General features: G+C 37.1%; 1 protein-coding gene across 1 annotated transcript in view; it reads right to left on the bottom strand.

Moving 5' to 3' along the window:
* LOC149076075 (uncharacterized) overlaps positions 1 to 23,647 on the bottom strand; it is a 70,312-nt gene extending 46,665 nt beyond the window's left edge. Inside the window, exon 1 of the mRNA XM_089243599.1 lies at positions 23,477 to 23,647. The gene's annotated coding sequence lies outside the window, so the exon portion shown is untranslated. The remainder of the gene's footprint in view (positions 1 to 23,476) is intronic.
* Between the last annotated feature and the right edge of the window lie 668 nt (positions 23,648 to 24,315).

Genomic DNA, 24,315 nt, shown 5'->3' on the forward strand with positions numbered 1-24,315 from the left:
GCCCGCGACAAGGTAAAAGTACCGTGAAAAAATTAAATTTGTGATCATTATTTGAACTATCGGTCCCAACAGCAGATTTCTTGATTAACAAACTGCTTGCAAACTTCTTATTTCTAGTGACGAAATTAATTTAATAAGTGATTAATTAATTCAATTAATAATGGAGCGGCTTATACACCGAAGTTGCACCACTGATGCGGCCCGCGACGCTATAGCTGACCATTATGGTGGCTCGCGAACAGAAAGAAGTTTGCCACCCCTGTTATAGAGGACCCTTTGGTCAAACAATGAGGGAACTAAGGATTCCCCCTCCCAGAGTTAAGTCAATGTTAATCACTTCATTTACATTTTAATGTATGTTTTATTCTAAAACACGTGGATCACCCCCTTCCCCATTTCCTATATAGCAAATCTTGCAAAACTTTAATTTCTTAGCAAACGGAAATTTTTTTAAGGGTTTCGTGGAATATATAGGTATTATTTCAAAGGGGTATCTTTGCAACATGGAAATCATTTAAAGATTTTTCGCCAGGGCAAAAATATTAAAAAACTCGATTGTATAGTCAAGGTTTAATTGAAAATGACTACAGTTGTCACTTGTTGTGCAGCAGCGTTCAGTAACGAAGAAAAAGAAAATTCAAGATATATTTTTACGCACTTCACTTTCCCCCCATCAAAAAATATTCCAACTACACAGAAAGAGCAAAAAGTGTTTGAAACAGCCGGGGAAATAGAAGGGACCAAACAGACCTACATACCATTGTATAACCATAAAAGCAACCCGGCACCAGCAAGATAACCCCATTGCACATACATCCAAAGCAAGATAACAAGCTGTAGTTTCTACACTTGCAAACCATTTCCAGGGTATATAGATCGCAATGGACTATTATTTATGTAGCTTTCAGGAGGTCGTTCGCCCGAGACCCACAGAAGACACTTTCACTACTTGGCAGAGCGACTGTAAATAAGGCGCCCACTGGCCCCACTTCGGACGGGCGCCACCGCCGTCTCCATTATGATATAGTTTTTTACTTGTCAGAGAAAGAGACCGGCCAGTGGTGAACGATAACTTCTCTTCCTGGCAACGGTATTGCTGATACACGATTGATCGCCATTATACAGTAGTTGGGGAATTCCGGGAAATTTTCCGTGTATGGCTATGACATCACGCATCGAGAAATATGTTCCAGAGGAAAAAAAAAAACACCATCTATCGAATTCTTCAGATTTCTATGGATCAGAAAAATTTAAAATTTCCTCGAAATCTAGACAATGGACAGCGAAGGCATAAAAAATGAGTCTGTTTTGAAAATACATACATGGGTTCTATTCACATTAAAAAAATCATTTGCCAACAAGATCATGTATCCCATTCTGATGTCTTTCTTTCATTCACATTTTAGGTGAAACGAGAAAAATAATCATTAAAGTCATGCACTGTCAGCTTTTAAACGAATCGGAATTTTTAAAAAAATCGGATCCTGCTGTAGCTTCGTACTTCTACATCACATATAAGCGTCATAGCTATGCGGATGCACGATGACATTCTGTTTAAGGGAAAGGCATGAAAAATCCTCATAACCTAGCAAACATGAGGAGACATAATAATAATAATAAAAAATCACACAGAGTCGTCCTTGGCGAAGAAACATTTCGATGCTCAGCGAAATGCATATTTTGTCTCGCAAAACAAACAGGTGGTACGCAGCTGAAAGATCATGGTGACAGCCAATCCTCGACAGAGAGAAAAAAAGCCATCTTCACGCCACTGACTACTACTACCACACCATTGTACACGTTTTTTTTTTATTGTCCTCGCGATCTTGATTGCATCGTGACAGGGAAAACAGACGAAATAATCATGGTATAACTGCCAAGACTTTCTATGAAAGCACCTCCCGCCTATGCTAATAATGTACATTTTTGGTGAACGGGCGGGGGGGGGGGGTTGTCCACCATAACCGCCTATAGCTGTATATTCTAGCACGTGCAATATATATATCTCACATTCCATGACTTAAAGCGTCGAAAGGTATGCTAGAGCAAGAGTCATCTAGCGTTCAAAAATTGTTATTACTTCGGAAGAGAGATGACAACTATTGTTTAGACTGCCCGAAATTATTATATATATATATATATATATATAGAAACACATTTTTTTTTTTTTTTTCTTAATTAAAATGATTCGAATCAATCTATTATACGTACTCCGGGCCTTGGTATTTCCTGCAAGTGGATTCATCCCGTACAATATGATGTTTAAAACATATTCTTAAAAACTTTTCTCGTTTTTCATTTTCCCAAAAACCATAAAATACTTATGATAATATCTTCCATATTTTCAACAGGTTAGTTTTAAAATATTTGTACTTTCTTAGTTTTAAACAAGCACCGACACTTTAGAAAAGTATCGAGATAAAAGTTTGAATGCAAAACTATACAGAGCTAACTAGGCATCAGACAAATTTCCTAAAAAAAAGTTGAGCCTTTTTTTCCCTGGGAAAAACGACCAAAATAATTTTCCTTCAAGCTCTTCCAGGACATGGTGAATCTTTCCATTTTGGTTGAGGAAACAGAGTGAGGTTCCATGTTATATAGTGTGAGCACGCTTACATAAACTCCAAAAATTTATCATTGCCCTTAGACTCTAATTTAGTAATCATGCATGGAAAATTTCAGGCGACAACGTGAATTTTTTAGTCATTATGGTGATCTGATGCCTGGGACTTGTCAAGGCTTGCTTTAAATTACTGGTTCTTAATCTTTTTTAGCAGCGACCCGAAATAAAAAACACGATCAACTTTGCGACCCATGGGACTGTTTTTCGAAATCAGTGAAACAAGTGACGCAAAAGAACTTTTATAACAGACTGTGAGGGGATTTGCATGATTCATCTGGCAAGCCCCTGCGAATCAAGTTTGGGTCATGACCTATAGATCAAGAGCCCGTGGCTATCAGTGGAATTGAATGACCCATATCTTGAAAGCCCCTGCGACCCAAGTTTGATTATTTATTAATTCAGCGAACAACGTAATGTGGTGGTAACAGCCGCTGTGGTGGTCGAGTGGCTACAGTGCCGGACTCGTGATGCGAGGATCCGGGTTCGAACCCCACAGTGGTGGTCGGCTGAAGTTGGTTTTCTGTGGTTCCCAACTTCAAGGCGCAAATGCGAGCCGATCTCCCCGTTAAAAAGTCTCGCCACAGAGAGCAACAGTCCTACAACGGTAAATCATTCAACCATAACACTTCACTCATAGTTGGAAAAACTGGGGGCAGATGACAGCACTACACATAACAAGCATTACACCGAAACAAACTTTACGTCAGGTTGCACTACACGTACACTCACATTCCCGCATGTACCGATTCATTGGGGGGTTCCGCGGGGGGGGGGGGGTGCATGTGTGGTGTAGCAGTAGTAGGTAGGGACTCCAAAAAATGGCTCGGGGATCCATGATGTTCTTAAGTCAGCCACCTCGTTGGGCAATTTGCCTGTTGTGGCGTTGTATTTGTATTATTTGTATTTGTATTATTTGTATTTGTATTAAAAGAAAATTCTAATAAAGGTATGACTGTGAATCTTTACATCGAAATTATGTATTGATTATGAAATCGGGGGGGAGGGCGTCTTAGTGCAAATTTATTTTTTCACCACTGAAATTACACTTTCACAAACGCGTACACAATACTTTTCGGCACATCATTCTGAAATCAAAAGAGCCAAATATGATTCAAGAGAATACGATTAATTCGACACACGCTCCGACTTGAAATAAACGGAATGTGATTTTTCCATTAATAAATTCCATCAAATTTTTGCACGGTCTTTAAAAGTTTCACGATGAATCGTAGAGCGCTGCGAGGAAGAATGTAGACACCGAATTAATCATCTATGCACATCTTCATGAGGATTACTATAAGAATTTCTGTAAGAACTTATAAAATATTTTTCATCAGGGATTAAAGGATTATCTAATTCATTGTTTATTTTATTTATTCGTTTATTGAAGCCCACGGAAATAAATAAAACTATTCGAAATACTGATCTATCATAGAGTAGATTTCACAATTGAATATGCTCGCACACACGAAATCCAATGTGGCATGTTAACACAGGGCCGTCATTTCAACTTTTTTTAGGGGGGGGGCACACGTTTTCCAGGGGGGGGGGCAAAGAACATGTACTCAATGTATGTGTATATATATATATATATATACACATCATTTTTAGGGTATTATCGAAAGCCAGGGGGGTCGTTGTTCCCCCGCCCCCAAATGACGGGCATACATGTTAATAAGAATGGTGTGAGAAAGAAAAAAATTACGCGGAAGAGCATATCTGCAAAAGCAGACTAAGTAGGCCTACTGTATTTTGTTTTCCCGTCTCAAATTTGTGTCTAACTCAACGAACTAACACACTTGGCACTTTCTCGAACACTTTTTTTTAATAGCGATCGAATCCCATTCGGCTTGAGTAAGAAAATAAAAAACCACCTATTTTTGGTTCTCTCATTCATCGCACGTACTTGAAACAATTTCTTTAGGTAAAAAAAAAAACAATGTTGGTGGTCTGGAAGCCAAGTCAACGATGACGCAACAAGTGCCTGCGGCAAGAAGTTGCGTCACAAATATCGTCATCACAAAAGTTTTCTTCATTTTCCTCCGATTAACGTTCAAGAAGAGCTCTTCATTCGTTTCTATTCCAATCGTGACAGAACGACAGGAATTTGCATATTTGCACTATAGGCTGACACATCAAACTTTAGGGCCTGAATGCGACTCGATCTCCCATGTTGAAAAATCTAGTCACAAAGAGCAACAGGCCTACAACGGTTCAAATATTAAATCATTACACTTAACAAATGTTTTGAAAAATAGATGGCAGCACTAACAATTCAGGCACAACACTAAGTACGCACTCAGGCTGTTAGGTACACATGCACACTTCCAGCACACTCAAATTGGCCGTGGCGATAGACCGCAGTTGCAAAAGTTTTAAAGAAAGAAAGGCTAAGACACAAAGTACAGTGGAACTTCGGTTAACGAGCTTAATTCGTTCCACCAACGTGCTCGTTAATAGAATCAAACTTCCTCATAGGAAATAATGGATGATTCGTTCCACAATTATTCATTTACATGAAAATGACTGATAAAAACGTCATTCATCAATAATGCAACACAATAACAATATAATAAATATTACAATAAAATATTTAAAAAAAAACAATAATGCCATAAATAAACTTACAAATACGATAATATTTAGAAATTAACTTACTCTAAACATTACAGAGAGGAAGACTATCGTTTACGACGGCTTACGCACTTCACTCTGCACTCACCGTCTGTAAACTTATTCTTTTTATGTGACTTTAAAAAGGAATCCTATCTATAACACTTGGTTTTGTTCTATTTTGGTTTTTTGGAAATGGGAAATCGCACTATCGTTGAACAGATTTATTGTAAGATTTATTTATTTACTGCTACACTTTATTTGAGGTGATTCTTTTCAACAAAGTTTTGTCCAGATTCTTACGTTCTACTCACCTCTTAATCTTATTTGAAGTGACGGACTTCTCATTTGTCTCTTCGTCTTCCTCAGACGAGATCCCGTGCGTAAGCTCTTGCTATTGCACGCACTGGAAATCCATCAGTTCGTCTGTGGATATGACCATGTTCCTCCACTAGTTGTTGAATGTCGGGCTCGTGCACCTCCAGTCCCACGGTCTCACTCAATGACGCAAGAAAAAAGAATTCAGAAATGGTGGCCCTTGTTCATGAGCTAGCCCTGAAGTCACGTTCAATAAAGCAAACAGCCCAGTTTTCTCCAAGAATAATTTTAAAAAAAATGCAACTGCACACACGCGTAGTTAAAATGCTAGATAGGCGCGCTGACCGAAGGCCGTAGGGCAGAATATTACTCATAATTTCACAGCACGTGTGTGGACGAAAGAGAAAAACCATCAGCTCAGTTGTGATAATGTGAAAATAAATGAACGAAGCGCAAAAGATTTGCTCGTAATGCGAATCACCGCTCATTAATCGAATCGAAATTTGTTCAAAATTTTTGCTCGTTAACCGAAGTTCCACTGTATTCACATTAATTCATGAAAAGTTTGACTGGAAACAACTGAGGTATGAGTCCGAATTTACCCGCATCATGATTACCACTAATCTCGAATCGAAGATTTTCTCAAATCGCATATGAAGAATAACCTGCAGGGGCATAGCCAGAAATTTCGTTCGTGGGGACCAAAGTGAACAATAGATTTGGCCATCTTTTTCCCTTTTTTCGGTCATTTTCTCACATTTCGGGGGAGGGGGACCTCGCTATGTCCTTGATAATAACATATTCTTTTATTCGACAGTGTACAGTGCATGCTATGCAGGATAAAAAATGAGTAATTTTTCTTATAAGATAAATGCAGCACACAGCAGTCCAACAACGCTGTCGGCTTCGAGTTGTCCGAAGCTTTCCTACGCATCAGTTCAATATTCGTTCACAAGCTGATGCATTTTTAGTGAATAGGTTTCTCTCGTTTCTTAACTTAGAATACTAGCAAGAAAAGAGGCACCTGTAGATCAAGGTACCGTATATCAAAATGAAAGGATAGACCGGGCTTAGAAAATTTCTACAGTTCTTGAGAGAGAGAGAAAACAACTACAATATCGCAGTGAGAGATCTCAAGATTATATAAAGACAGACATTTTACTTCAAGTTGTTAAGGAGAAAGATTGACTTTTACAAGGAAAGTCACCTTTGTCCACAGGGTACACAGGTAGATAACGAGCTCACAGGTGGTGCAATCGATAAATCTTGAGACGAAGATGCAATAGTTTAAACGCCAGTGAGCATCGTCTCTTTTTCATGCGGTTTTTTTCCTCCTATGCAGTAGCTCCATTCTCGGTTGCATCACGTCGATGAATACCTTCGCTGGCATATTTACGAGCTGGATAACAACGGGAGATATCTCTCTCTCTCCTCTCAGTGATAAGCTTATATCTTAAGAACACGGACTGAATTTTTTTTTTTACCGTAAAATTGTAACGTCTTAAAACATAAGAATTATTGCTCTGAAAATACGCGAACAGCCGCCTTTTATGCCAATCTACAAGGGATGATTCCGTGAAAAAGAAAAGAGAAAAAAAAAATCCGAGAAATTTCGTTTCTGTGGTAGTATAGGAAAATGGGTTCAAATCCCATTGTCGTCACAGTGTTGGTCGGCTGAAGTTGGTTTTCCGTGGTTACCAACTTCAAGACGCGAATGCAAGCCGATCTCCCCGTTAAGAAGTCTCGCCACATAGAGCAACACGCCTACAAATAAGTGGCATTACACAGTAACAAAATTCACGTTAGGTTCATACGTACACGCACATTCAAGTATGTACCAATTTGTTAGAAATTTTACAGAGGAATGTGTGGACGAGGTGCATGTGTGGTTTAGTACTAGTAGTAGTATAGGAAATTATTTGTCAAATGTTATCGGAAATCAGACGTTTTCAAAGATTTTATCGCATGTATCTTTTGGGCAAATTTTAGTCTTAGCTTTCTGAAATATCACAGTAAAACATGGAAGGATTGGGATTACTTAAACAAAATGTACTAAATAATTCGATTCAATTATTAGTTAATCGTAACAATTTTGAGACAATCACTGGAAGAAAGATTCTTACTGATGGATTAAGGTTATGATTACACATCATGGAAAACATAACTCTTAAGAAATCGGCATCGCTCAGTTAGTGTATTATTTCCGCCTAGTTCTGAATCAGTTCATTATTTCACTTAGATGATGTCCTCATTATGAGGCACACTAGGATAGCTGTTGCTTCTGTGCGGAATGATTTGAATTAAAAAAAAGACCTTATATGTAATAGACACATGTAAGCAATTAAAAAGCGCAGCGTGGGATTCCAAAAAAAAGATGCTCACGGAATGGATACAAACAAGATCGGGAGCTTCTTTCGCACAACACGGCTTTGGCATTTTTCCAAGCAGGAACTACTTGACTACGCGGAGGTCCACACAACACAATCTGTTTGGTGGATTGCAATGTCTCAGGACAACCGACCGGATGTATAATTTATTTTTTTATTTTAATATCAAGTATTGAGTTGAATCACCACAGGAGAAAAAAATTGCTTCAACAAAAAGGCTTTTCTTTTCTGAATTGTTTTTTTTTTTTTTTTTTTGCAAGTAGAGCAGCTTGCAGAAATTTTTTAACGAGACAGTCAATTTATAACGAAGCAAATTGCAAGAGACGTAAACCGATTTTCAGCAATTTCAAATTAAACATTTTCATTAAATCGAAGCATATTTTGATCATTAATTATTAAGAATTAAATCGATAATATTTTCCTGGATTTAAATAAATAAACAATTCTTTTTTTTGTGCATACATACTGTATTCCGTTACCTCCCGTTTTTGGTTTTTAATCTTACCAGTGTAAGTGCAATCTTGCCTACTGGGTTGTGTGATAAAATAAATAAATAAAACAAAATTATACACAGTTACAGTATTTATGTAATTTTTGCAGGTCGATAACTCACATATTTATTTGTTTCAACAATCTTTTCTGCAAAAAGAAATTACCAGCAAAATGTACTTGTCTTTCTGCAGACTTCACCGTTGCATTTCATCAACTATTTTATTACAAATATAAATTAAAAGAAAAAACAATGCCTTGTGACAGCTTGGAGCCTCTGGTTGTAATAACTCTAGCTTTATCAGGGTCCCAGAGTTCAAAAGCGAGCGATTTTTTGTTTTTGCTGTAGCATAGATAGAAGAAAGAAGCTCTTGTGCACTGTCAAGGGAAAAAGCAAAATAAAATAAAAAAAATTCTCAGTGAAAAGAAAAGAAAGATGATCCATCCCCGGATTTCTGGCTCACATGTCACCCGCGGTTTCATGCTCCAAAGTCCGTTTAATAAGACACCGCACAATGCCAAAACATGGAAAATCCGTGACCGGACGGAGCAGGGCTCTCTCATAGAAAAGAAAAACGGATTTTATGCCGATACGAAGCATTTTAAGTCATACATTATATAACAAGGTAATCCATTCGAGATGATATCCGTTATACGTGACGCTAGAGGCGCGTCTGAATTACAAGTTTTAATGCTGGGCTACCGGTAATAGCGGGGAGGGGGTGTTGGAGATCAGACACCGCCTCCTTTCCCTCCACACTAAATGGTAACATTATGGTGGTTTTTTGAACGAACCCGCTACATAACAGCAGATGTTATTGCTCACGAACACGCGTGAAAGTATTTTGGGCCGACCTATTCATTTATTTCGGGGCGCTTTATTCTCGAGTCCAGTCACGAGCACAGGACCGTCCGTCGAAGAGCCTATCAAATCGTTTTATTGGGGCGTTTTCAACCCTTAGGAGCAAACATTCACTTTTCCTTTTCTTTCTCCGCTTGCCATCATTACTAGGAAACATCAACCAACATACGAGTATATTTCGACAAGAAAGAAAGGGGGGGGGGGGGAAAACTCGGTGTTGTAATTAATTATGCAGTTTTGAGGATGTTTACGAAAGAACTGTGCAAATTAACGATGACGGGGAAAAAATTAGTGTTACCTCTGGTGTTTAAGGAAATTCAAATTCTAAAGTTCTAGAGCAGTGTTTCCCAACCGGGGTGCCGTGAGATATTATGGAGATAAATAAAAACATGACAGTCCATTTAAAGTCTTAAAAAAGTTTTTAAGCCGAATTAATTACTCTCATGCATGACAGACTAATTGGATAAGTCGCCATCTGGTGGCAGTGTCAGCAATGTGAGCTTTGGCCTGAGTTAGGTCTGACTGTCCGTGTACGGCCCCGTTCAGCCAACACCATCTATAGCAGAAAACCTCCGCGCGAAGCTCGTGACGTCACTGAAGAATTCCATTTCACCTATTAATTAGACACTGTAAAAAACGGTAAAGATATCGCATGCGTCGGCCTGCTATATCCAATGGCTACAGGTGAAATGGACTTCAGTGACGTCAAAGCGGATTCGTTGGCTTTGTAGTTTAATGGTCTTGGGTGCTCACCCGGCAAAGTGAGAGGACGTGAGGTCCGATTCCCCGCAAGGCCAGTTGAATTTTCCTTCTTGGATTTATCTTCGCATCAGCCAGCTGTCGAAATCTTCATAGTAATAGCGGAGAGTGACATCACCTTCGGATAAACTGAAAGACTTCATTTGTCAACACTTATCAAGATTGCAAGATGCAATAGATACGCACTTTCCATCTTTTTCCACTGAGAATCTTGATTAGGTAGTATCACCAGTTGATTTCGCAGACATTGCGGAGGAAATAAATTTCACTGCTTGCGAACGAGATGAATTTATTGATCTTTGCGCCGATTCCACGCTCAAAGGTAAATTCACCATGAGTAAGGCGTCGGTGGCTGCTTTTTGGCGTGAATTGAGAGAGGAGTATCCTAATCTGAAGCCGGGGTTTCCTAGGAGCATATTTTTACAGCATTTGCAGCGTGAAAACGCTGGTTGGTCAAAAACCTGAAATTCTGGTTTTTTTGACCAATCAACGTTTTCACGCTGCACGCACCATAGAAAACCTGATCATAGGAAAACCCGGCTTAATGAAGTGACTGAATGACAATGCACTTTTGCCCTTTTCAACATCATATTTATGCAAGCAAGCCTTCTCTGCTATAGCGACAATACAATAAAAAGCAAGAAACAGACTACTACTACTCAACCGCACATGCACATTGTACACATTCCTCTACAGAATCTCTAACGAATTGGTACATGCCGGAATGTGCGTGTATATGTTGTGAATCTAATGTGAAGTTCGTTTCTGTGTAATGTTTGTTATTTGTAGTGCTGCCATCTGTCAAGAAACACACCGCAAGACCTTGAGGACGATTTACGCGTTACGTTGCCAACTGTAAGGCCCGATATCAAGTATCTGTGCTCTAAGCATCAATCACAAGTTTTATATTAATGATTAATCGAACAAAACTTTATTGATGTATTTTTACTCGGTGATTTTCGGTTGTAGTAAACTGCATTCTGTATTCAAGGAAGGGTGCCACGAACTTCAAAAGGTTGGGAAACACTGTTCTAGAGTATTTAAGGAATAAAGATTAGCAATAATAATAGTATTAAGGTTCTAGAGTATTTTAGGTTTGAAGGGGGGTGGGGAATGCATTGAAAAAATAGCTGGGGCTTGCAAATAATTCCAACTTTACACGGTATTCAATTTCTCACATAAAACGTAGCAGGGGTGACCAACCCGCGGCACGCCATGATATCAGGAGTGGTGCGCTTTCTTCAATAATTTGTTTTCTCATCAATAATATTCTCTTGTAAGCTATAAAATCCATATTTAATACCATACGTAGTACCGTATTATGTTATTATTTGATAACTTTTTATTTAATGTATTTATACCGTTTTTCCATCTTAAAAACGCCCACACGAAGCTGCAGATATGAAGAAAGCATTAGGAAGTGAGGCCCAGGGCTACTGTCCATTTCCGGAACATCTTTTAATACCCAAAGACTAGTAATCAACGCAATGCAGTAATAGATAAATACTGTATACTGTCTATCTATGAAAATAATATAAACATTTATAGAGGTAAGACAAACACACAGAAAATAAATCGGAAAGGAGGAGGCAAATATCCGCAGGCAAAATAATAATAAAAATAAATAATAATACAATAAATAATTAGAGCAGTATCTTATCCGATTCTGACATTATTAATGGGACAACTTCGAAATTCAGAACCAGAACTGCCATACAGAACGGTATGCCTACAACAACCCGAATAATCAAAAGTACATTTAAATAAAAGAATTATGCACCCGACCACACACCTCAGAAATGAGCCAGGAGTGGCAGATTAATTCATATTTTTTTAGCCCACGTCATCTTGGGAGTGGAGATTCAGCAATGGAATAACTGGTTTTCTACTTAAACGAAATCCCCGTTAATTAAACAAAACGCTTTCTCTAATCATAGGACTAAACTTATTAGCTGCTCTCACTAATGATTGCTCGTCTGGTAATTAAAATACCAAACCAGTTACATGCACAGATCGAATACTGCCTCGGGGGATTAAATACCTTTAATCACCCTAAAAACGAAAGAGAGTGTGGGGGGGGGGGGAAGGGGGGAAGAGATATTTAAAAGCCGATTTTCTTTTCTCTGAAATGTCTCGCAGCATTTTTGGTCCGATAATGAGTTTTCATGGACCCTAAACAGCCAAGGTCACAAAACATATATAGCTAATGAAGAAGTGAGGACTTCTGTAACGACCCTCACTAAATGCCTAGACCAGTGCTTCCCAAAATATGCAATATCGCTCGTTGATGGTAGAACTTACTTTCGGGGGGGGGGGGGGGGGGTAGAAGCTATGTATACACCATGCGATCACATGGGTTGACGTTAAAAAACAAAATTTTCTGAGAAGAGGAGGTAGGACACATAACTTTTTGAGAGACTGACCTAGATCGATTTTTTTTAATCAATGTTCAGGCGAAAACCTCTTAAAGATGTTTTTTTTAACTTATTATATTAATATTACGAAACTGAAACATTTCTGTTTTATCAATGAGACTATTTCAAGTTTACAAGTGCGATGTTGTGAATGAAAGGAGCTTTGTGATTAGAATCACCTAACAAGTGGTGTAAGTGGCCTTGAAATTCAGAGAATGACTGATACGGTACAAGTTCTTCATCAACGTGACAAACGTAAAAGAAAACGTTGAGAGAGAAATAAAACTCACAAGAATCGGTAGGGCAGAAAAAATACAATAAGTTATACTTCGCAAATTAGCTATACACTGAATCCTATGGAGCGAACATACTTATAGATCTGCAAAAAGGACTAGAGAATATGAGAAGACTTCGCAATTTAATGCAACAGGAAATAATGAATGCAACAATAAATAACGTACACGAAAGCGTTTAAGGAAATCGAGGACAAAGGAAATAATAAAACGAGCTCTCATCAACAGCGTTAGGGATATCCATTTGCCAAAAATAGATTCAATCGATTCGAATTTCATGAATGAAATTCCAGAATGTTTTCCACCCAACATCTTACATGAACTTCATAAATAAATCTTCGCCGATGCTTTATGACGACACATTAACATGCCAATTATTATCCAATCGCAGACTGATTAATAATATCGCAATTTCTTGCGCGTAATCCACGAATTTCGCTATTCTGAGAAAAAAAATCGACTCCATTTATCGAACATATAATGTCTGGAACAAAAACACAACATTCAATTCGAATGCACACAAAAAAAGGTAAGGTGTTCGTCAGATTCTGGGGTAAGCATTCCGATAGTGATCTGTATCATCACTAATGAAATCTTAAGAAATAATGTTTGGAGTATTTGTGTCGCCGCATTCTCCAGAAAATGTTTTGACTCTTCTACTCACACTTTTATAAGCTATATGTTATTTTTGAAAAAAATTATATTTTGCGGTCAATCAGTAGTAGTGAAATGTGCGTTTCTGGGCCGAAGAAGCTTCTATGGAAGACGTCGCAACATATTTTTTAAATCTTTTACAAATTATATATGTATTTATTTTTATCCCAACCACGGCGGGACTGTGGATATTATGAAGCGGTCTATAATCTGCAATAATAAATTCACATTTTTCAACGTATAAATTCGCAAATTATAGGCAAATAAAATTATCAGCATCGTTTACAAAGCGAAAACATCCCTCACACTTGATGAAAATTGACTAGTTAAACTCTTCTAAAGAGAAGTGTTTGTATCCTACCCACCTACGCAGAATTAGAGACTTCCCATTCAAAAAACTCTTCAACACGTTATTAGTCTCCGAAATGTTCCAGAAGTTATAAAGAAAAGTGTTGCTTCCAATCATTTCCCCTTTAATGGCTAAATAAACAAATCAAAAACAAATTTATTTACTATTATCAGATTTTTTTTTCTTTAAACCAGTTTTCCCCATAAAACGTGAAATTATAAACAGCAAAGGAAACACTAATAAGGATGAGGGCTTTTCAGCTAACTAATAAGGCCTGCGTGGACTGCAAAAGCATCATCGAAAAACAGAGCGAACCTCCCACTGATGTTTCATCACTTGGAAAGGCTTGTAAATAAGTGCCATCTGTAAATATAAGGGGGTAAAAACGGAAAAACATTCTAGACATCAACCTCTTCACTCGCCTTCACATCACTTAAATGAAACTCGAGGACATTGCCTCGTGACAAAAGAAAGAGAAGAGCTCTTTTCGTTAATAACTTATGTAGGATAACTTATTATTTTTTTGCCTTTGGTCTGTAAGCGCTGTCAGCGGCAGGTCCATTATGGCTTCAACACTTTGTAGCTATTTATAAATACATCTGTTAAGGGAAAAACTATTTGTAGAAGAAACTTTGGTCCTGCCGGATGCTTATAACACCCCTGAACTTCCAGTTTTTGAAAAAGGTGACAAAAGCCCTTGTTTTACCTCATTTTTATTTTTGCAAAGCATGTGCTTTAAGGGTCCCCCCCCCCATCACTTATTCATCTAGCAATTACGGGGAGGGGAGCACCAAAAACCCCATGAGTGGCAACAGAAGAGCAAAAGATACTCTCTAGTATAGAGCGTTTCTCAACCTTTCTGAACCCAAGGACCAGTAAAACGTTTGAAACACTTCGGGGGAACCACTAAAAGTATATGAGTCTAATTTCTGATTTGACCCTGTGTGTATATGTTTAGCATTCTTGGTATATAACTGAATAATTTCCATTTAATTATAATTGAATTTTCAAGTCTGCCTGATCATCACTCGTCCCATCTTCAAGGACGAACTCTTTTGAGAACTGCTGCTCTAGTATTTCCAGAAACAAACAAAACGTCTCTTGTAATGAAGCCTTTTCAAAACATCATAGTGACTGAAACTTTCCGTTTCAATGCCTTGAATCCTTTCAAGACTTGGTAAAAAAGGATAGACATTCTCCTATCGGTAAAGCCCACTGTAGTATCGAGATTCTTTCATTCTTAAAAGCTGCACGACCGTGAATATAAATTCCTCCCACGCAAGAAGAACATACCTACAGCTTAGCCTATTTTGGGCACCGAGATCGCGAAGCCCTTGTAGTTGCAAGAGGTCAAGTACCAGAACCAACGCGTGAGTAACAAAAAAAAGAAGGAATTCTTATATGGTAAAGAAGACAGAAAAAATAATAATTTAAAACACTCTTTTGTTCTTGAATTATTATTTTTTTTTTTTAGTTTCTCATGGGTGTGGTCATTTCCGCTATCTACTGGTTATCATTAGAATGAAACGTCATCTTCTAGGGCGAATTTCGTAGAAATTTCTTTGCTATGGGATGCGAATCTAGAACAAATAAACAGAAAACTAACTTGGAAGTACTCAATTGTATAAGAAAAAAAATTCACTGTAACCCCTTTAGTGAATATTCATTCTTGCGAGCTTGACAATATCTTCATGACGTTCCCTTTTTCGCGTTCTCAGAACTGCTCCTCAGGGCCGGGCTTAGGCCCATTGTTTATTTTCCCCAAAACAAATAAACAATTTTCAGCATTCTAAAACATCTATATCAATGCTTCACAGGCCCAATTGCGACTACAAAATAGGTTTCGGCACCCAACATTTTCTGTGAGAAATTGCTCAAACGAATGCTGTGTGGAAGTCTGAGGGGATAACATAAAATATGCGAACCTTTCCAGCTAAATGGAAAAAGTTCGAGGATCAACATTTTTAATTTTTTGCATTTTAAATTTGACAGAAAGTCTATGAGGAGGGGATGGGTTCTCCTCTCATTGTCCTGGTTGGGTAATCGAAAATCTGGGGTAGGGATAATCCATAAAATTACAAGCTCAGTTTTTGGATAGTAGCAAAATATAAGGCATACTTGATCAATCCATGGTTCCTCGGACTGATGTGGCCCGCTACCTCGAACCAAGTGCCACATTCCCAGACTTTAGTGACCCGCGGCATATGTAAAGATAACTTAAGTAACCCGCAAAATATTTAAATATCTATTAGGTGACCCGCGGAACATTTACAGATCACTCAACGTGACCCTGGGCGCTGTTCCCGATCACTTAAGTGGCCCGCGGAGCATTCCCAAATCCCTTAAGTAACCTGAGGAACATTTAAAGATCACTTACGTGACCCGCGGGACATTTAAAGATCACCTAAGGAATCCTCAGTACTTTTACAGGCCACTCAAGTGACCTGGGGTATTTGCAGATCACAGTGACCTGAAGTGCTGTCCCAGATCACTTAAGTGGTCCGCGACATGTTTTCAAACCAATAGGGCCGCACTCTCCAAAAGGTTGACCATCCTTGATATAAGGTAAACCATGTGATTATGCATGTGCAAAAAAAAATTACATTAGATCTAAATATCAAAATGCAACATATGTTGCCATTGTTTTCTTCTTGAATTCCATTTCAGGAGGTCAAGGATGGTTGATACAATTGAATATGCACTTTCAGACTGGAAAAGAGGAATACCGATCGAAATAATAATACATAATAATTTAAAAAAAAAAACATGGCCAGAAGCTATAGTATACTAGGATCTCAGTCTAGTCTGATCCCTGATGAATTTTCTTTTTCACTCATAGATCTCGCAAACTTGATAAGGGGAAGGGGGAAAATTAAGATTGAAAAAAAAGAAGCATGACGTGATTCAGTTCACCTGGTTATGAAGGCCGTTCATCAAGAATCTAGAGGAAAGATGGGTTGGGGAAAAAAGCCATCTTTTAAACCGTTACGAAATATTTTTTGGCAAGTCTTCCTCCCGTAGTTAAAAATTCCAATTCTTTATTGGACGACATTCGTGACAGAAGGGTCACGTGGGAACGAGCTGAAGGTCGGACGCGCGGCTGAAGTTTCTTCTAATTATTCAAGTAGATAGATATACAGTACATATAATCACCGCTTGACACTGGAATGTAGCCATTTGAAATTCAAATGATGTTTTGTAACAAAAACCCCATTTTTTTTTTTTCTACATCGAGTAAATTCTCTTAATAGAGTTCGAAAGGGTCACAACTTTTTTTGGAGGAGAAAACAAATAACGGAATGCTAATATATTAGAGCAAATGTTTTCTCCCACTGCGTTGTACGTAAACTCTCGGTCAATTCAATTTATCGAGGAAAGAAAAAAGTTCCGAGGACTAAACGCTGTTTTTAGCCATTGAATTACAACAAAAACAAATTATGATAAATATAGTGAAACAAACAAATGAACGCATTAATTCGAAATTGTGTTTTGCTTATCGTTATTTCATTCATGCACATGTAAAAGTTAAAATAAAAGAATATCAGCGTGGAGTTTGTTGCTCTAATTACTATATTTAAGGTACAAAAAAAAATTTTTTTATTTCTCTCTTCTAATTTTGCAATGCAGTTCAACATAAAAACGAAAAACAAAAAACTTCAATCCATCAAACATTTCAAGCAGGAATGTTTCCTTGCTTTCAAAAAAATGAAATTTCTTGAAATGATGGGGGTTATCAGCCCGAAAAAATGCACTTCAATATGCTACAAAGCTGTACACACTGCAGTCAATTTTTCATTCCAATGATGCTAAAAGCATAATTTTATTTTTCGGTACCAAGTTTCAGCAATAACAATATAACCTTTTTGAAGGTACATCAGTAGTAAATTGCTTCATGGCAATAGACTAGGGTTATAGATGGAAGTAAGCTATAGGGAAAGTTAATGTAGCCTTTTAACATTTCCAAATAACAGTTGTTTACACATTACCCTATAAGTGATTCCCCTCTCATCTTTTTCCCCCTACACACATTAACTATTTACTCTACGCACACATTACTCTATGCAGGGCTTCAAAAATTGAAAGAAAAAAAATTAGAGACCAGAAATATTTTTGAGTTAATCACTTTCAATTTTTCAGGGATTTAGAAATCCCTTTCCATTTCTATCCCCCTTTCAGATAAATTTGTTAGCAGCAAATAGTTTTTGCTCGAAGTAAATGGTTTTAAATAATGTTTTCTCGACTTTTCTGGGAATTAATGTCCTTCTCGCATGTTAAGACATACTGTCAAAATACCAACATTTTGCACAATTATTCAACTCCAATTTAACAACTGCATATCATACCCATCCTGCTAGAAACCCGAATGTGAAAAAAAAAATGTGGGAAATGAGTTTGAATATTTACTCCACCCATGTTGTGGAAGTTATTTTCCTAAAATGTTTTGTAACATGTGATTCAATAGGGATACAAGTTCGCATTTCAGGCAAAACTTGAATAGCAAAATAAGGAATCCAACTAGCAGATAAAAAAAAGCAAAAATTTGCACATTCATGCTTCTTGTGTGGGGGGGATGATATAAAAAGTTTGAGATGCCAGTACTAATTTTCTAGTTATCATGCCAACCTGGCACCTGAGATTTGTCAAGTCCTGGTGGTAGATATATGTGGATTAGAAAAATAACAATTACAGTGATTCTTAGATTATAACATAATGTAAAAAAAAAAGAATGCATGAACCAAAGTTAGTCTCCATCTGAGCGACAAATCTTTAGGCTCCAGATACATGGCAACTGAAAAATTGATATTGGCCCCTATAATATTTCCTACGTGCTATTACTAATTAGTCTGAGGAGTGAGGACTTTAAAAAATCCTCAGAAATTACGTCGGTGTTTAACAACATAGAAAGGGTGACCCAGTTCTGGAAAAATTAAAAAATAATTATTATTATTATCTCAGACTGTTTTCTTTGAAAATAAATATGTTTGGTTCTTGAGAAATTCAGCTAGGGCCTGAATTTCTTATTTATTTTTTGCAATCTGTCAAGCCTTTGTCCACATCAGAGGTCTTCAACCTATCAGACTCAGTGGGCCGAACTGATACTTCCCTTGAAGCCCGTGGGCCACCAACTCATGAAATTTAGTGTCATCTTAATAGAAAGAGCCAATGGGGCCCTGAGTTAAATAGGGACAAAAATAATTGAAGACTTTTATTTATTCCCCAATTATTTTTTTATTAATTATCAATTTTGATTAGCTCTGAAATTATTTTAATCTAAGACAGTCGCAAGCAGTTGCAAGTAACTGAACTTGCTGTGAGCACCCACATTGTTTTGTAGTACTGGGCAGAGCACCCTAGAATCAATTCGGAAATCGAAATCTCCTACATAAAGCTCAACACCCACAGGTTTAAAACATATCCTAATGTCCATGCAATTCACAAGATGATTAGATTTTTTAATGCACTGGTGAGAAACTCTTCCCTTGAATTTTTATTTTATGAATGCGGTGTGGTAATGCGTACAGCAATTACAGCAATGCAGTACGGAGAAACATTTTCAAAAATGTGATGTCATGCAGATTGGAGGGAACATTCCTAGCGAGTGGGTTCAATATGCAATATAAAGCAGAGCTTGAGAAATCAAAAAAAATATTTATGCACCAGCCAAATTTATAAGGAGCCAAGCATGGCTTTTGCTCATGAAAAATGGAGCTAAATATATATTTTTCAGACTGTTCCAGGACACCATGACCCTTTTTCATGTTGAAAGACACACTGCAATAAAAAAGGAAATTTTTAGTCATCCTCAGATTCTAGTCTGGCAAATCACTTGTAGAGAAATTTAGTTTCCAATATTGATTTTCTAGTTGCCATGGTGATCGGGCATCTGGGATTTGTCAAGCCCTGATGTAAAACGTGTATTCGGATCTTGCAAAAATTTGAATAAATTTTTATTTCTTCTAAGATGTTGGTACACAGGACTTAACAAATAATTTATCTGTGGCTTGAGTTAGGCAGTGATGAGAAAAAAAATTGAAGATGGGAAACTATGATGTAGATGCGTAGTTAGAATGTGATATGTATACAAGTCATTGATAATTATACAGAAAAGGCTATTAAAACAAATATGATCATAACAATTGCATCAATGTGCCCCCCCCCCCCCAATAGCTGTTAATCCAGGGCTTGACAAATTGTAAAAAAAAACATTTAGGCACTGGCAGAATTTCATAGGAGCTAAGCACAGTTTTCCCTTTTCTGGCAAAAAATTCTGACTTCACGAAATTTGTGATGTCTGTTGTCAAAAGAACAGATCATAAAAACTACAATAAATGATTTCAGATGTTGCCATATTAAAATTTGGAAACTTGGAACCATTTAAAATGTAATTAAAACTTTGATGGGTTTCTAATTTTTTTTTTTCCACTACTGATTCACCTGTATTCACCTGCCCTTAAGAAAAACTATTGCACATAATGTTTTTTTCCACTTTTCCAGAACTATGAACCTCCTTCCCATGTTGAAAGACAGACTGCCATGAAATCAAAAAAAAAAAATTCATTCTCAGATTACAAAATTTTAGGTGTCACACAAGACTGATTTTTTAGCTGCCATGGGAACCTTTCGCCTGAGATTTGTCAAGCCGTGTCAAACGGTGTCCTCACCTTTTACCTATGTCTCCTGAATCGATTTGGACAACTGAAATGCGTAAAATACAGTGGAACCTTGTTTATACGTCTCTCCATTACACGACTTCCACATTTATACTACATTCAGCTTTGGTCTCAATTGATTCCTATACATTCTAATGTTAAAATAATTCATAATAATTAATGTTAAATAAGTCAAATAATTGAAACCTCAATTATTTGACATTTTCACTTCAACTTGAACTTCAAATCTTTCTGAAAACCATGATTTATAGCCTATCTATCCAATGCGCTCAATTTTTGTAGACAGTGAAAATGCGTGTGTGTGTGTGTTGCTCAAACGGTTCTTCTTGGATACTGTCACAGCAAAAGCCATAAATTTTAGGGGAGATTGATTGCTGCCATATATGAGAATGGCCTTTAGAGTGGCTAATGGCCACTTAGAGTGGACACTCAAGTGTTGTTTCAACACTCAAGCTTGTTTCTGAGAATATGTAGATGATGCAAGGCCCCCCCCCCCCCAACAAAAATGGGTTACAATTGTTTGAAAGAGGGCCATATGTCCTTTCAGAATTTTTTCCCACAGGTTTCAGCTAATTCCCCAGTTTTTTCAATGTTTTATCCTGAGGATGGGAAATATCTATTGTAAGCATTTGGAGGGTGCAGATTCTGTCAATAAGAGACATTTATGATACACACAGTATCAGTTCTTTTGATCATTTCCAGTGGAATTTTCTTCCGTTGCAGTGCTTTCTGTTCTGGCTGTGTCAAAAAAGTTTAAGCTAATATTTTTTCTTTCATCTTCAAAGAAAATCTTCATAAAAGTAAAACCTTCATAAGTCAAATATGCAGCAGCTGACAAAATACTTTGATTTATCGGAAATTGATTTCAGAGTGGAAAAAAGAAAGTTTCATTAAATGACAATGCTATTGACAAATACTGTATTATTAAAACACATCAAACTACTGGAGATGAAATTTTGAAAGGTAAGTTACTCTAATTTAATCATATTTATTTATTGAATGGGAATATTTGGATAAATGTACTTTTTTTTTTCAAACTGAGCACAACTCAGATCTATCACCATCTATGGGCGATTTACTACCGAGTGAGTTGTGTCGGAAGTAACAGTGTGTGTACCTAACAGTACGAGTGCATATGTAAGGTTGTGTTAGATTTTTCAATCGTATCAATTCGTACTGATAATTGCATAAATGAAACAAATTGTAAATATAGTATAGGACTATACATAAGATTAGTTTCCGTCAAAAAATGCAGTAATTTTTGACAGCCTCTTTTTTGTCCTTCTTCCATGAAAAAGCCATTAATTTTTTGCAATTGAATCTGCTAAATTATATTGCTAAATGCTATTTTTTACAGCGCTTAATGTGATCACACCTGGACTCAGATTTTCTGATAACTATATCCAAAAAAAGTCCCGTTTGCGAGTACGGTGACCATACATCTTGTTTGGTTGAACGGGAAGTATAGTAAGTGGGCATTGGTAGAACAAGTCATCAGTTTTCTTTTTCCCACACAATTGTTTGTGAAACGTTCATTCGTTCCTTTTTTTTTTTTGTTTTATTCTAAAATCACTTTTTTTTTTTCTTTTCAGCTAGAATTCCGCATTTTTGTTATTCAGCCATTGTGAGGCATTAGAATGAAACTGTCTAATGTAAAAAAAAAATTAAGATATTTTTTTAATGTACTCAAAACGTTTTATCGATCTCTTCAAAGTCTCTCGGGAAAAGAAATTTGAATCTGGTCAACTAAAAGAACTGAAGGAAAGCAAATTTTTTTGTCTCATTATACATTTCCCTTCACTATAGGAAGGCCATTGTAGCTCCACACATATATGGATCACAGTGAATACTACAGACCGATTACGACATTAAGTACGGAAATGTTTGTCAATAAGGGATGGGAAGGAGAAGAGCGTAGCAGCCTGATAACGATGGCTTACAAAGTAAAAGTTTGGTTAAAATTTAGCTTTAGAATGCACAATAAAAAAAACTTTCGATGGAAAAAACTTGATAGCATTAATTGGAGTCCCGATAACTACAAATAAATTTTTTCCCATGTTATGGTACCAGTCCGTTCCTTGCAAGTGATAATAATACCTAAATGATAACACTATCTGTGATTCTAATAAGCGATGTCGACTGTATAAGAAAATGAAATGTTCTACCAATTTTATTTCTCTAACACCAATTTGAAATGCGTTTTGTTTTGATTCGGTCTCTCGAACATCATTTAAACAAGGTCCCACTACGTTTGTTATTAAACTATTGTTCTAACGAGGAGAAAATTTGTGGTTCATTTTTGTGACAGTCAAATTTCACCTATGATGGGGCCGGGGGGGGGGGGGGGGAGAATTGAAACAAGAACGGTTGGAAACCACTGTTATAGCTCATAATGCAAAATCTGTTACAATGTCAATTTTTCTTACTACTGTAACCATACGGCAGCGTTGTTAAAATTCAGAAGCCACCTAAATTATAGGGTCCTACTCTCCCATGCAAAAATCAGACCCAGTTTAAATATAATACAAGGATCTGTCCAGACTTTCTTTTGCAGGGGTCCTGTGAAAATTTTTCTTATTTTCGTGAAAAATGGTTATTAATTTTGTGAAAATACGTAATTTTCTGTAGGAAGCAAAACAAGCTAGTTAATCAATCTCAAAAGAAATGACAAATTTATGATTTCATTTATTTGTATTTTGTGATGGGTCCGTTTTTTTCTCTTAGAGCCAGAATTTAGTGAAGGGTCCGGAAAGCGGACCTAAATTTCGGCTGGACAGACCCCTCTTGATAAATAAAGAATGAAAAACTGTAAAAGAGGAAATCAATAGAGAAAACCATGTTAATCGAATAGATATACTAATGGAAATTATGTAATACTACAGGTTTCAATGAATAGGTAATCAATTTCTTTGTTTATTCAGTAGAAATGTAATACTCAAATTACCCTAAAGCAAATACATAAATCTCAAATTACAAACTCGCTTATTACTTTAGAAAAAGAAGAAGAAGCTTGTGTGAAAACCGTTATATATTAAAATTTATACCTCATTTAGAGCAGCTCGATTCCAACCATTGGGGGGAAAAACTCTTTAAGAAATTTTCACTAAGGAAAACATTTTATCCATAGTGAGATCTACACTTGAAAAGTAATTACTACGAAAAAAAATCCGTGTAAACCATCGCATACTGCAAGCTACTGATGACTGACGGTGAAGACTGTTTATTTGGGGAAATAAACTACAAAAAAAAAAAAAAAAAAAAATTTGTTTTTGTTTTTTTTATTTCTCCATATAACGGCCTCCACAGATATCTGAGTGAGCAAAGTAGTTCATATATTGACCGCTAGAGATCAACAGCTGTTAGGATTCGGTTATAACTGAATGACCATACGTCCTGTATGTCCTGGCACAGTCCCGGTTTTTCCCGTTTTTTACACGAAGAGCTTAACGAAGGTTTTTAACAACCGGCTGTTGCGAAGATATATTTCGGAAAAAGAGAAAATTCAACTGCCCCTGCGGGGTATCGAACCCACGTCCTTTCACTTTCCGGGTGAACGCCCAAGACCACTAGACTACAGAGGCACAGAATCTCTCAATCCTTTCAGTGTACACGAGCTCCAAGGAAAGATTAAGAGATTCTGTGCCTGTAGCCTTGTGGTCCCGGAAAGTGAAAGGACGTGGGTTCGATTCCCCGCAGGGGCAGTTGAATTTTCTCTCTTTCCGAAATATATCTTCGCAACAGCCAGTTGTTAAAAACATCGAGGAGAAATCTATATTTCTCCGCTAAGGTTAAAAACCTTCGTATGGTAGCGGAGAGTGACGTCATCCTTGTATAAGTCGCCATCTGGTGGCAACGTCAGCAGTTGTGAGCTTGGCCTGAGTCT

Source organism: Pholcus phalangioides, unplaced genomic scaffold, assembly GCF_987345545.1.
Source record: "Pholcus phalangioides strain wild (caught in Gottingen) unplaced genomic scaffold, Ppha-v1.0 ptg000015l_1, whole genome shotgun sequence".
Taxonomy (NCBI): Eukaryota; Metazoa; Arthropoda; class Arachnida; order Araneae; family Pholcidae; genus Pholcus; species Pholcus phalangioides.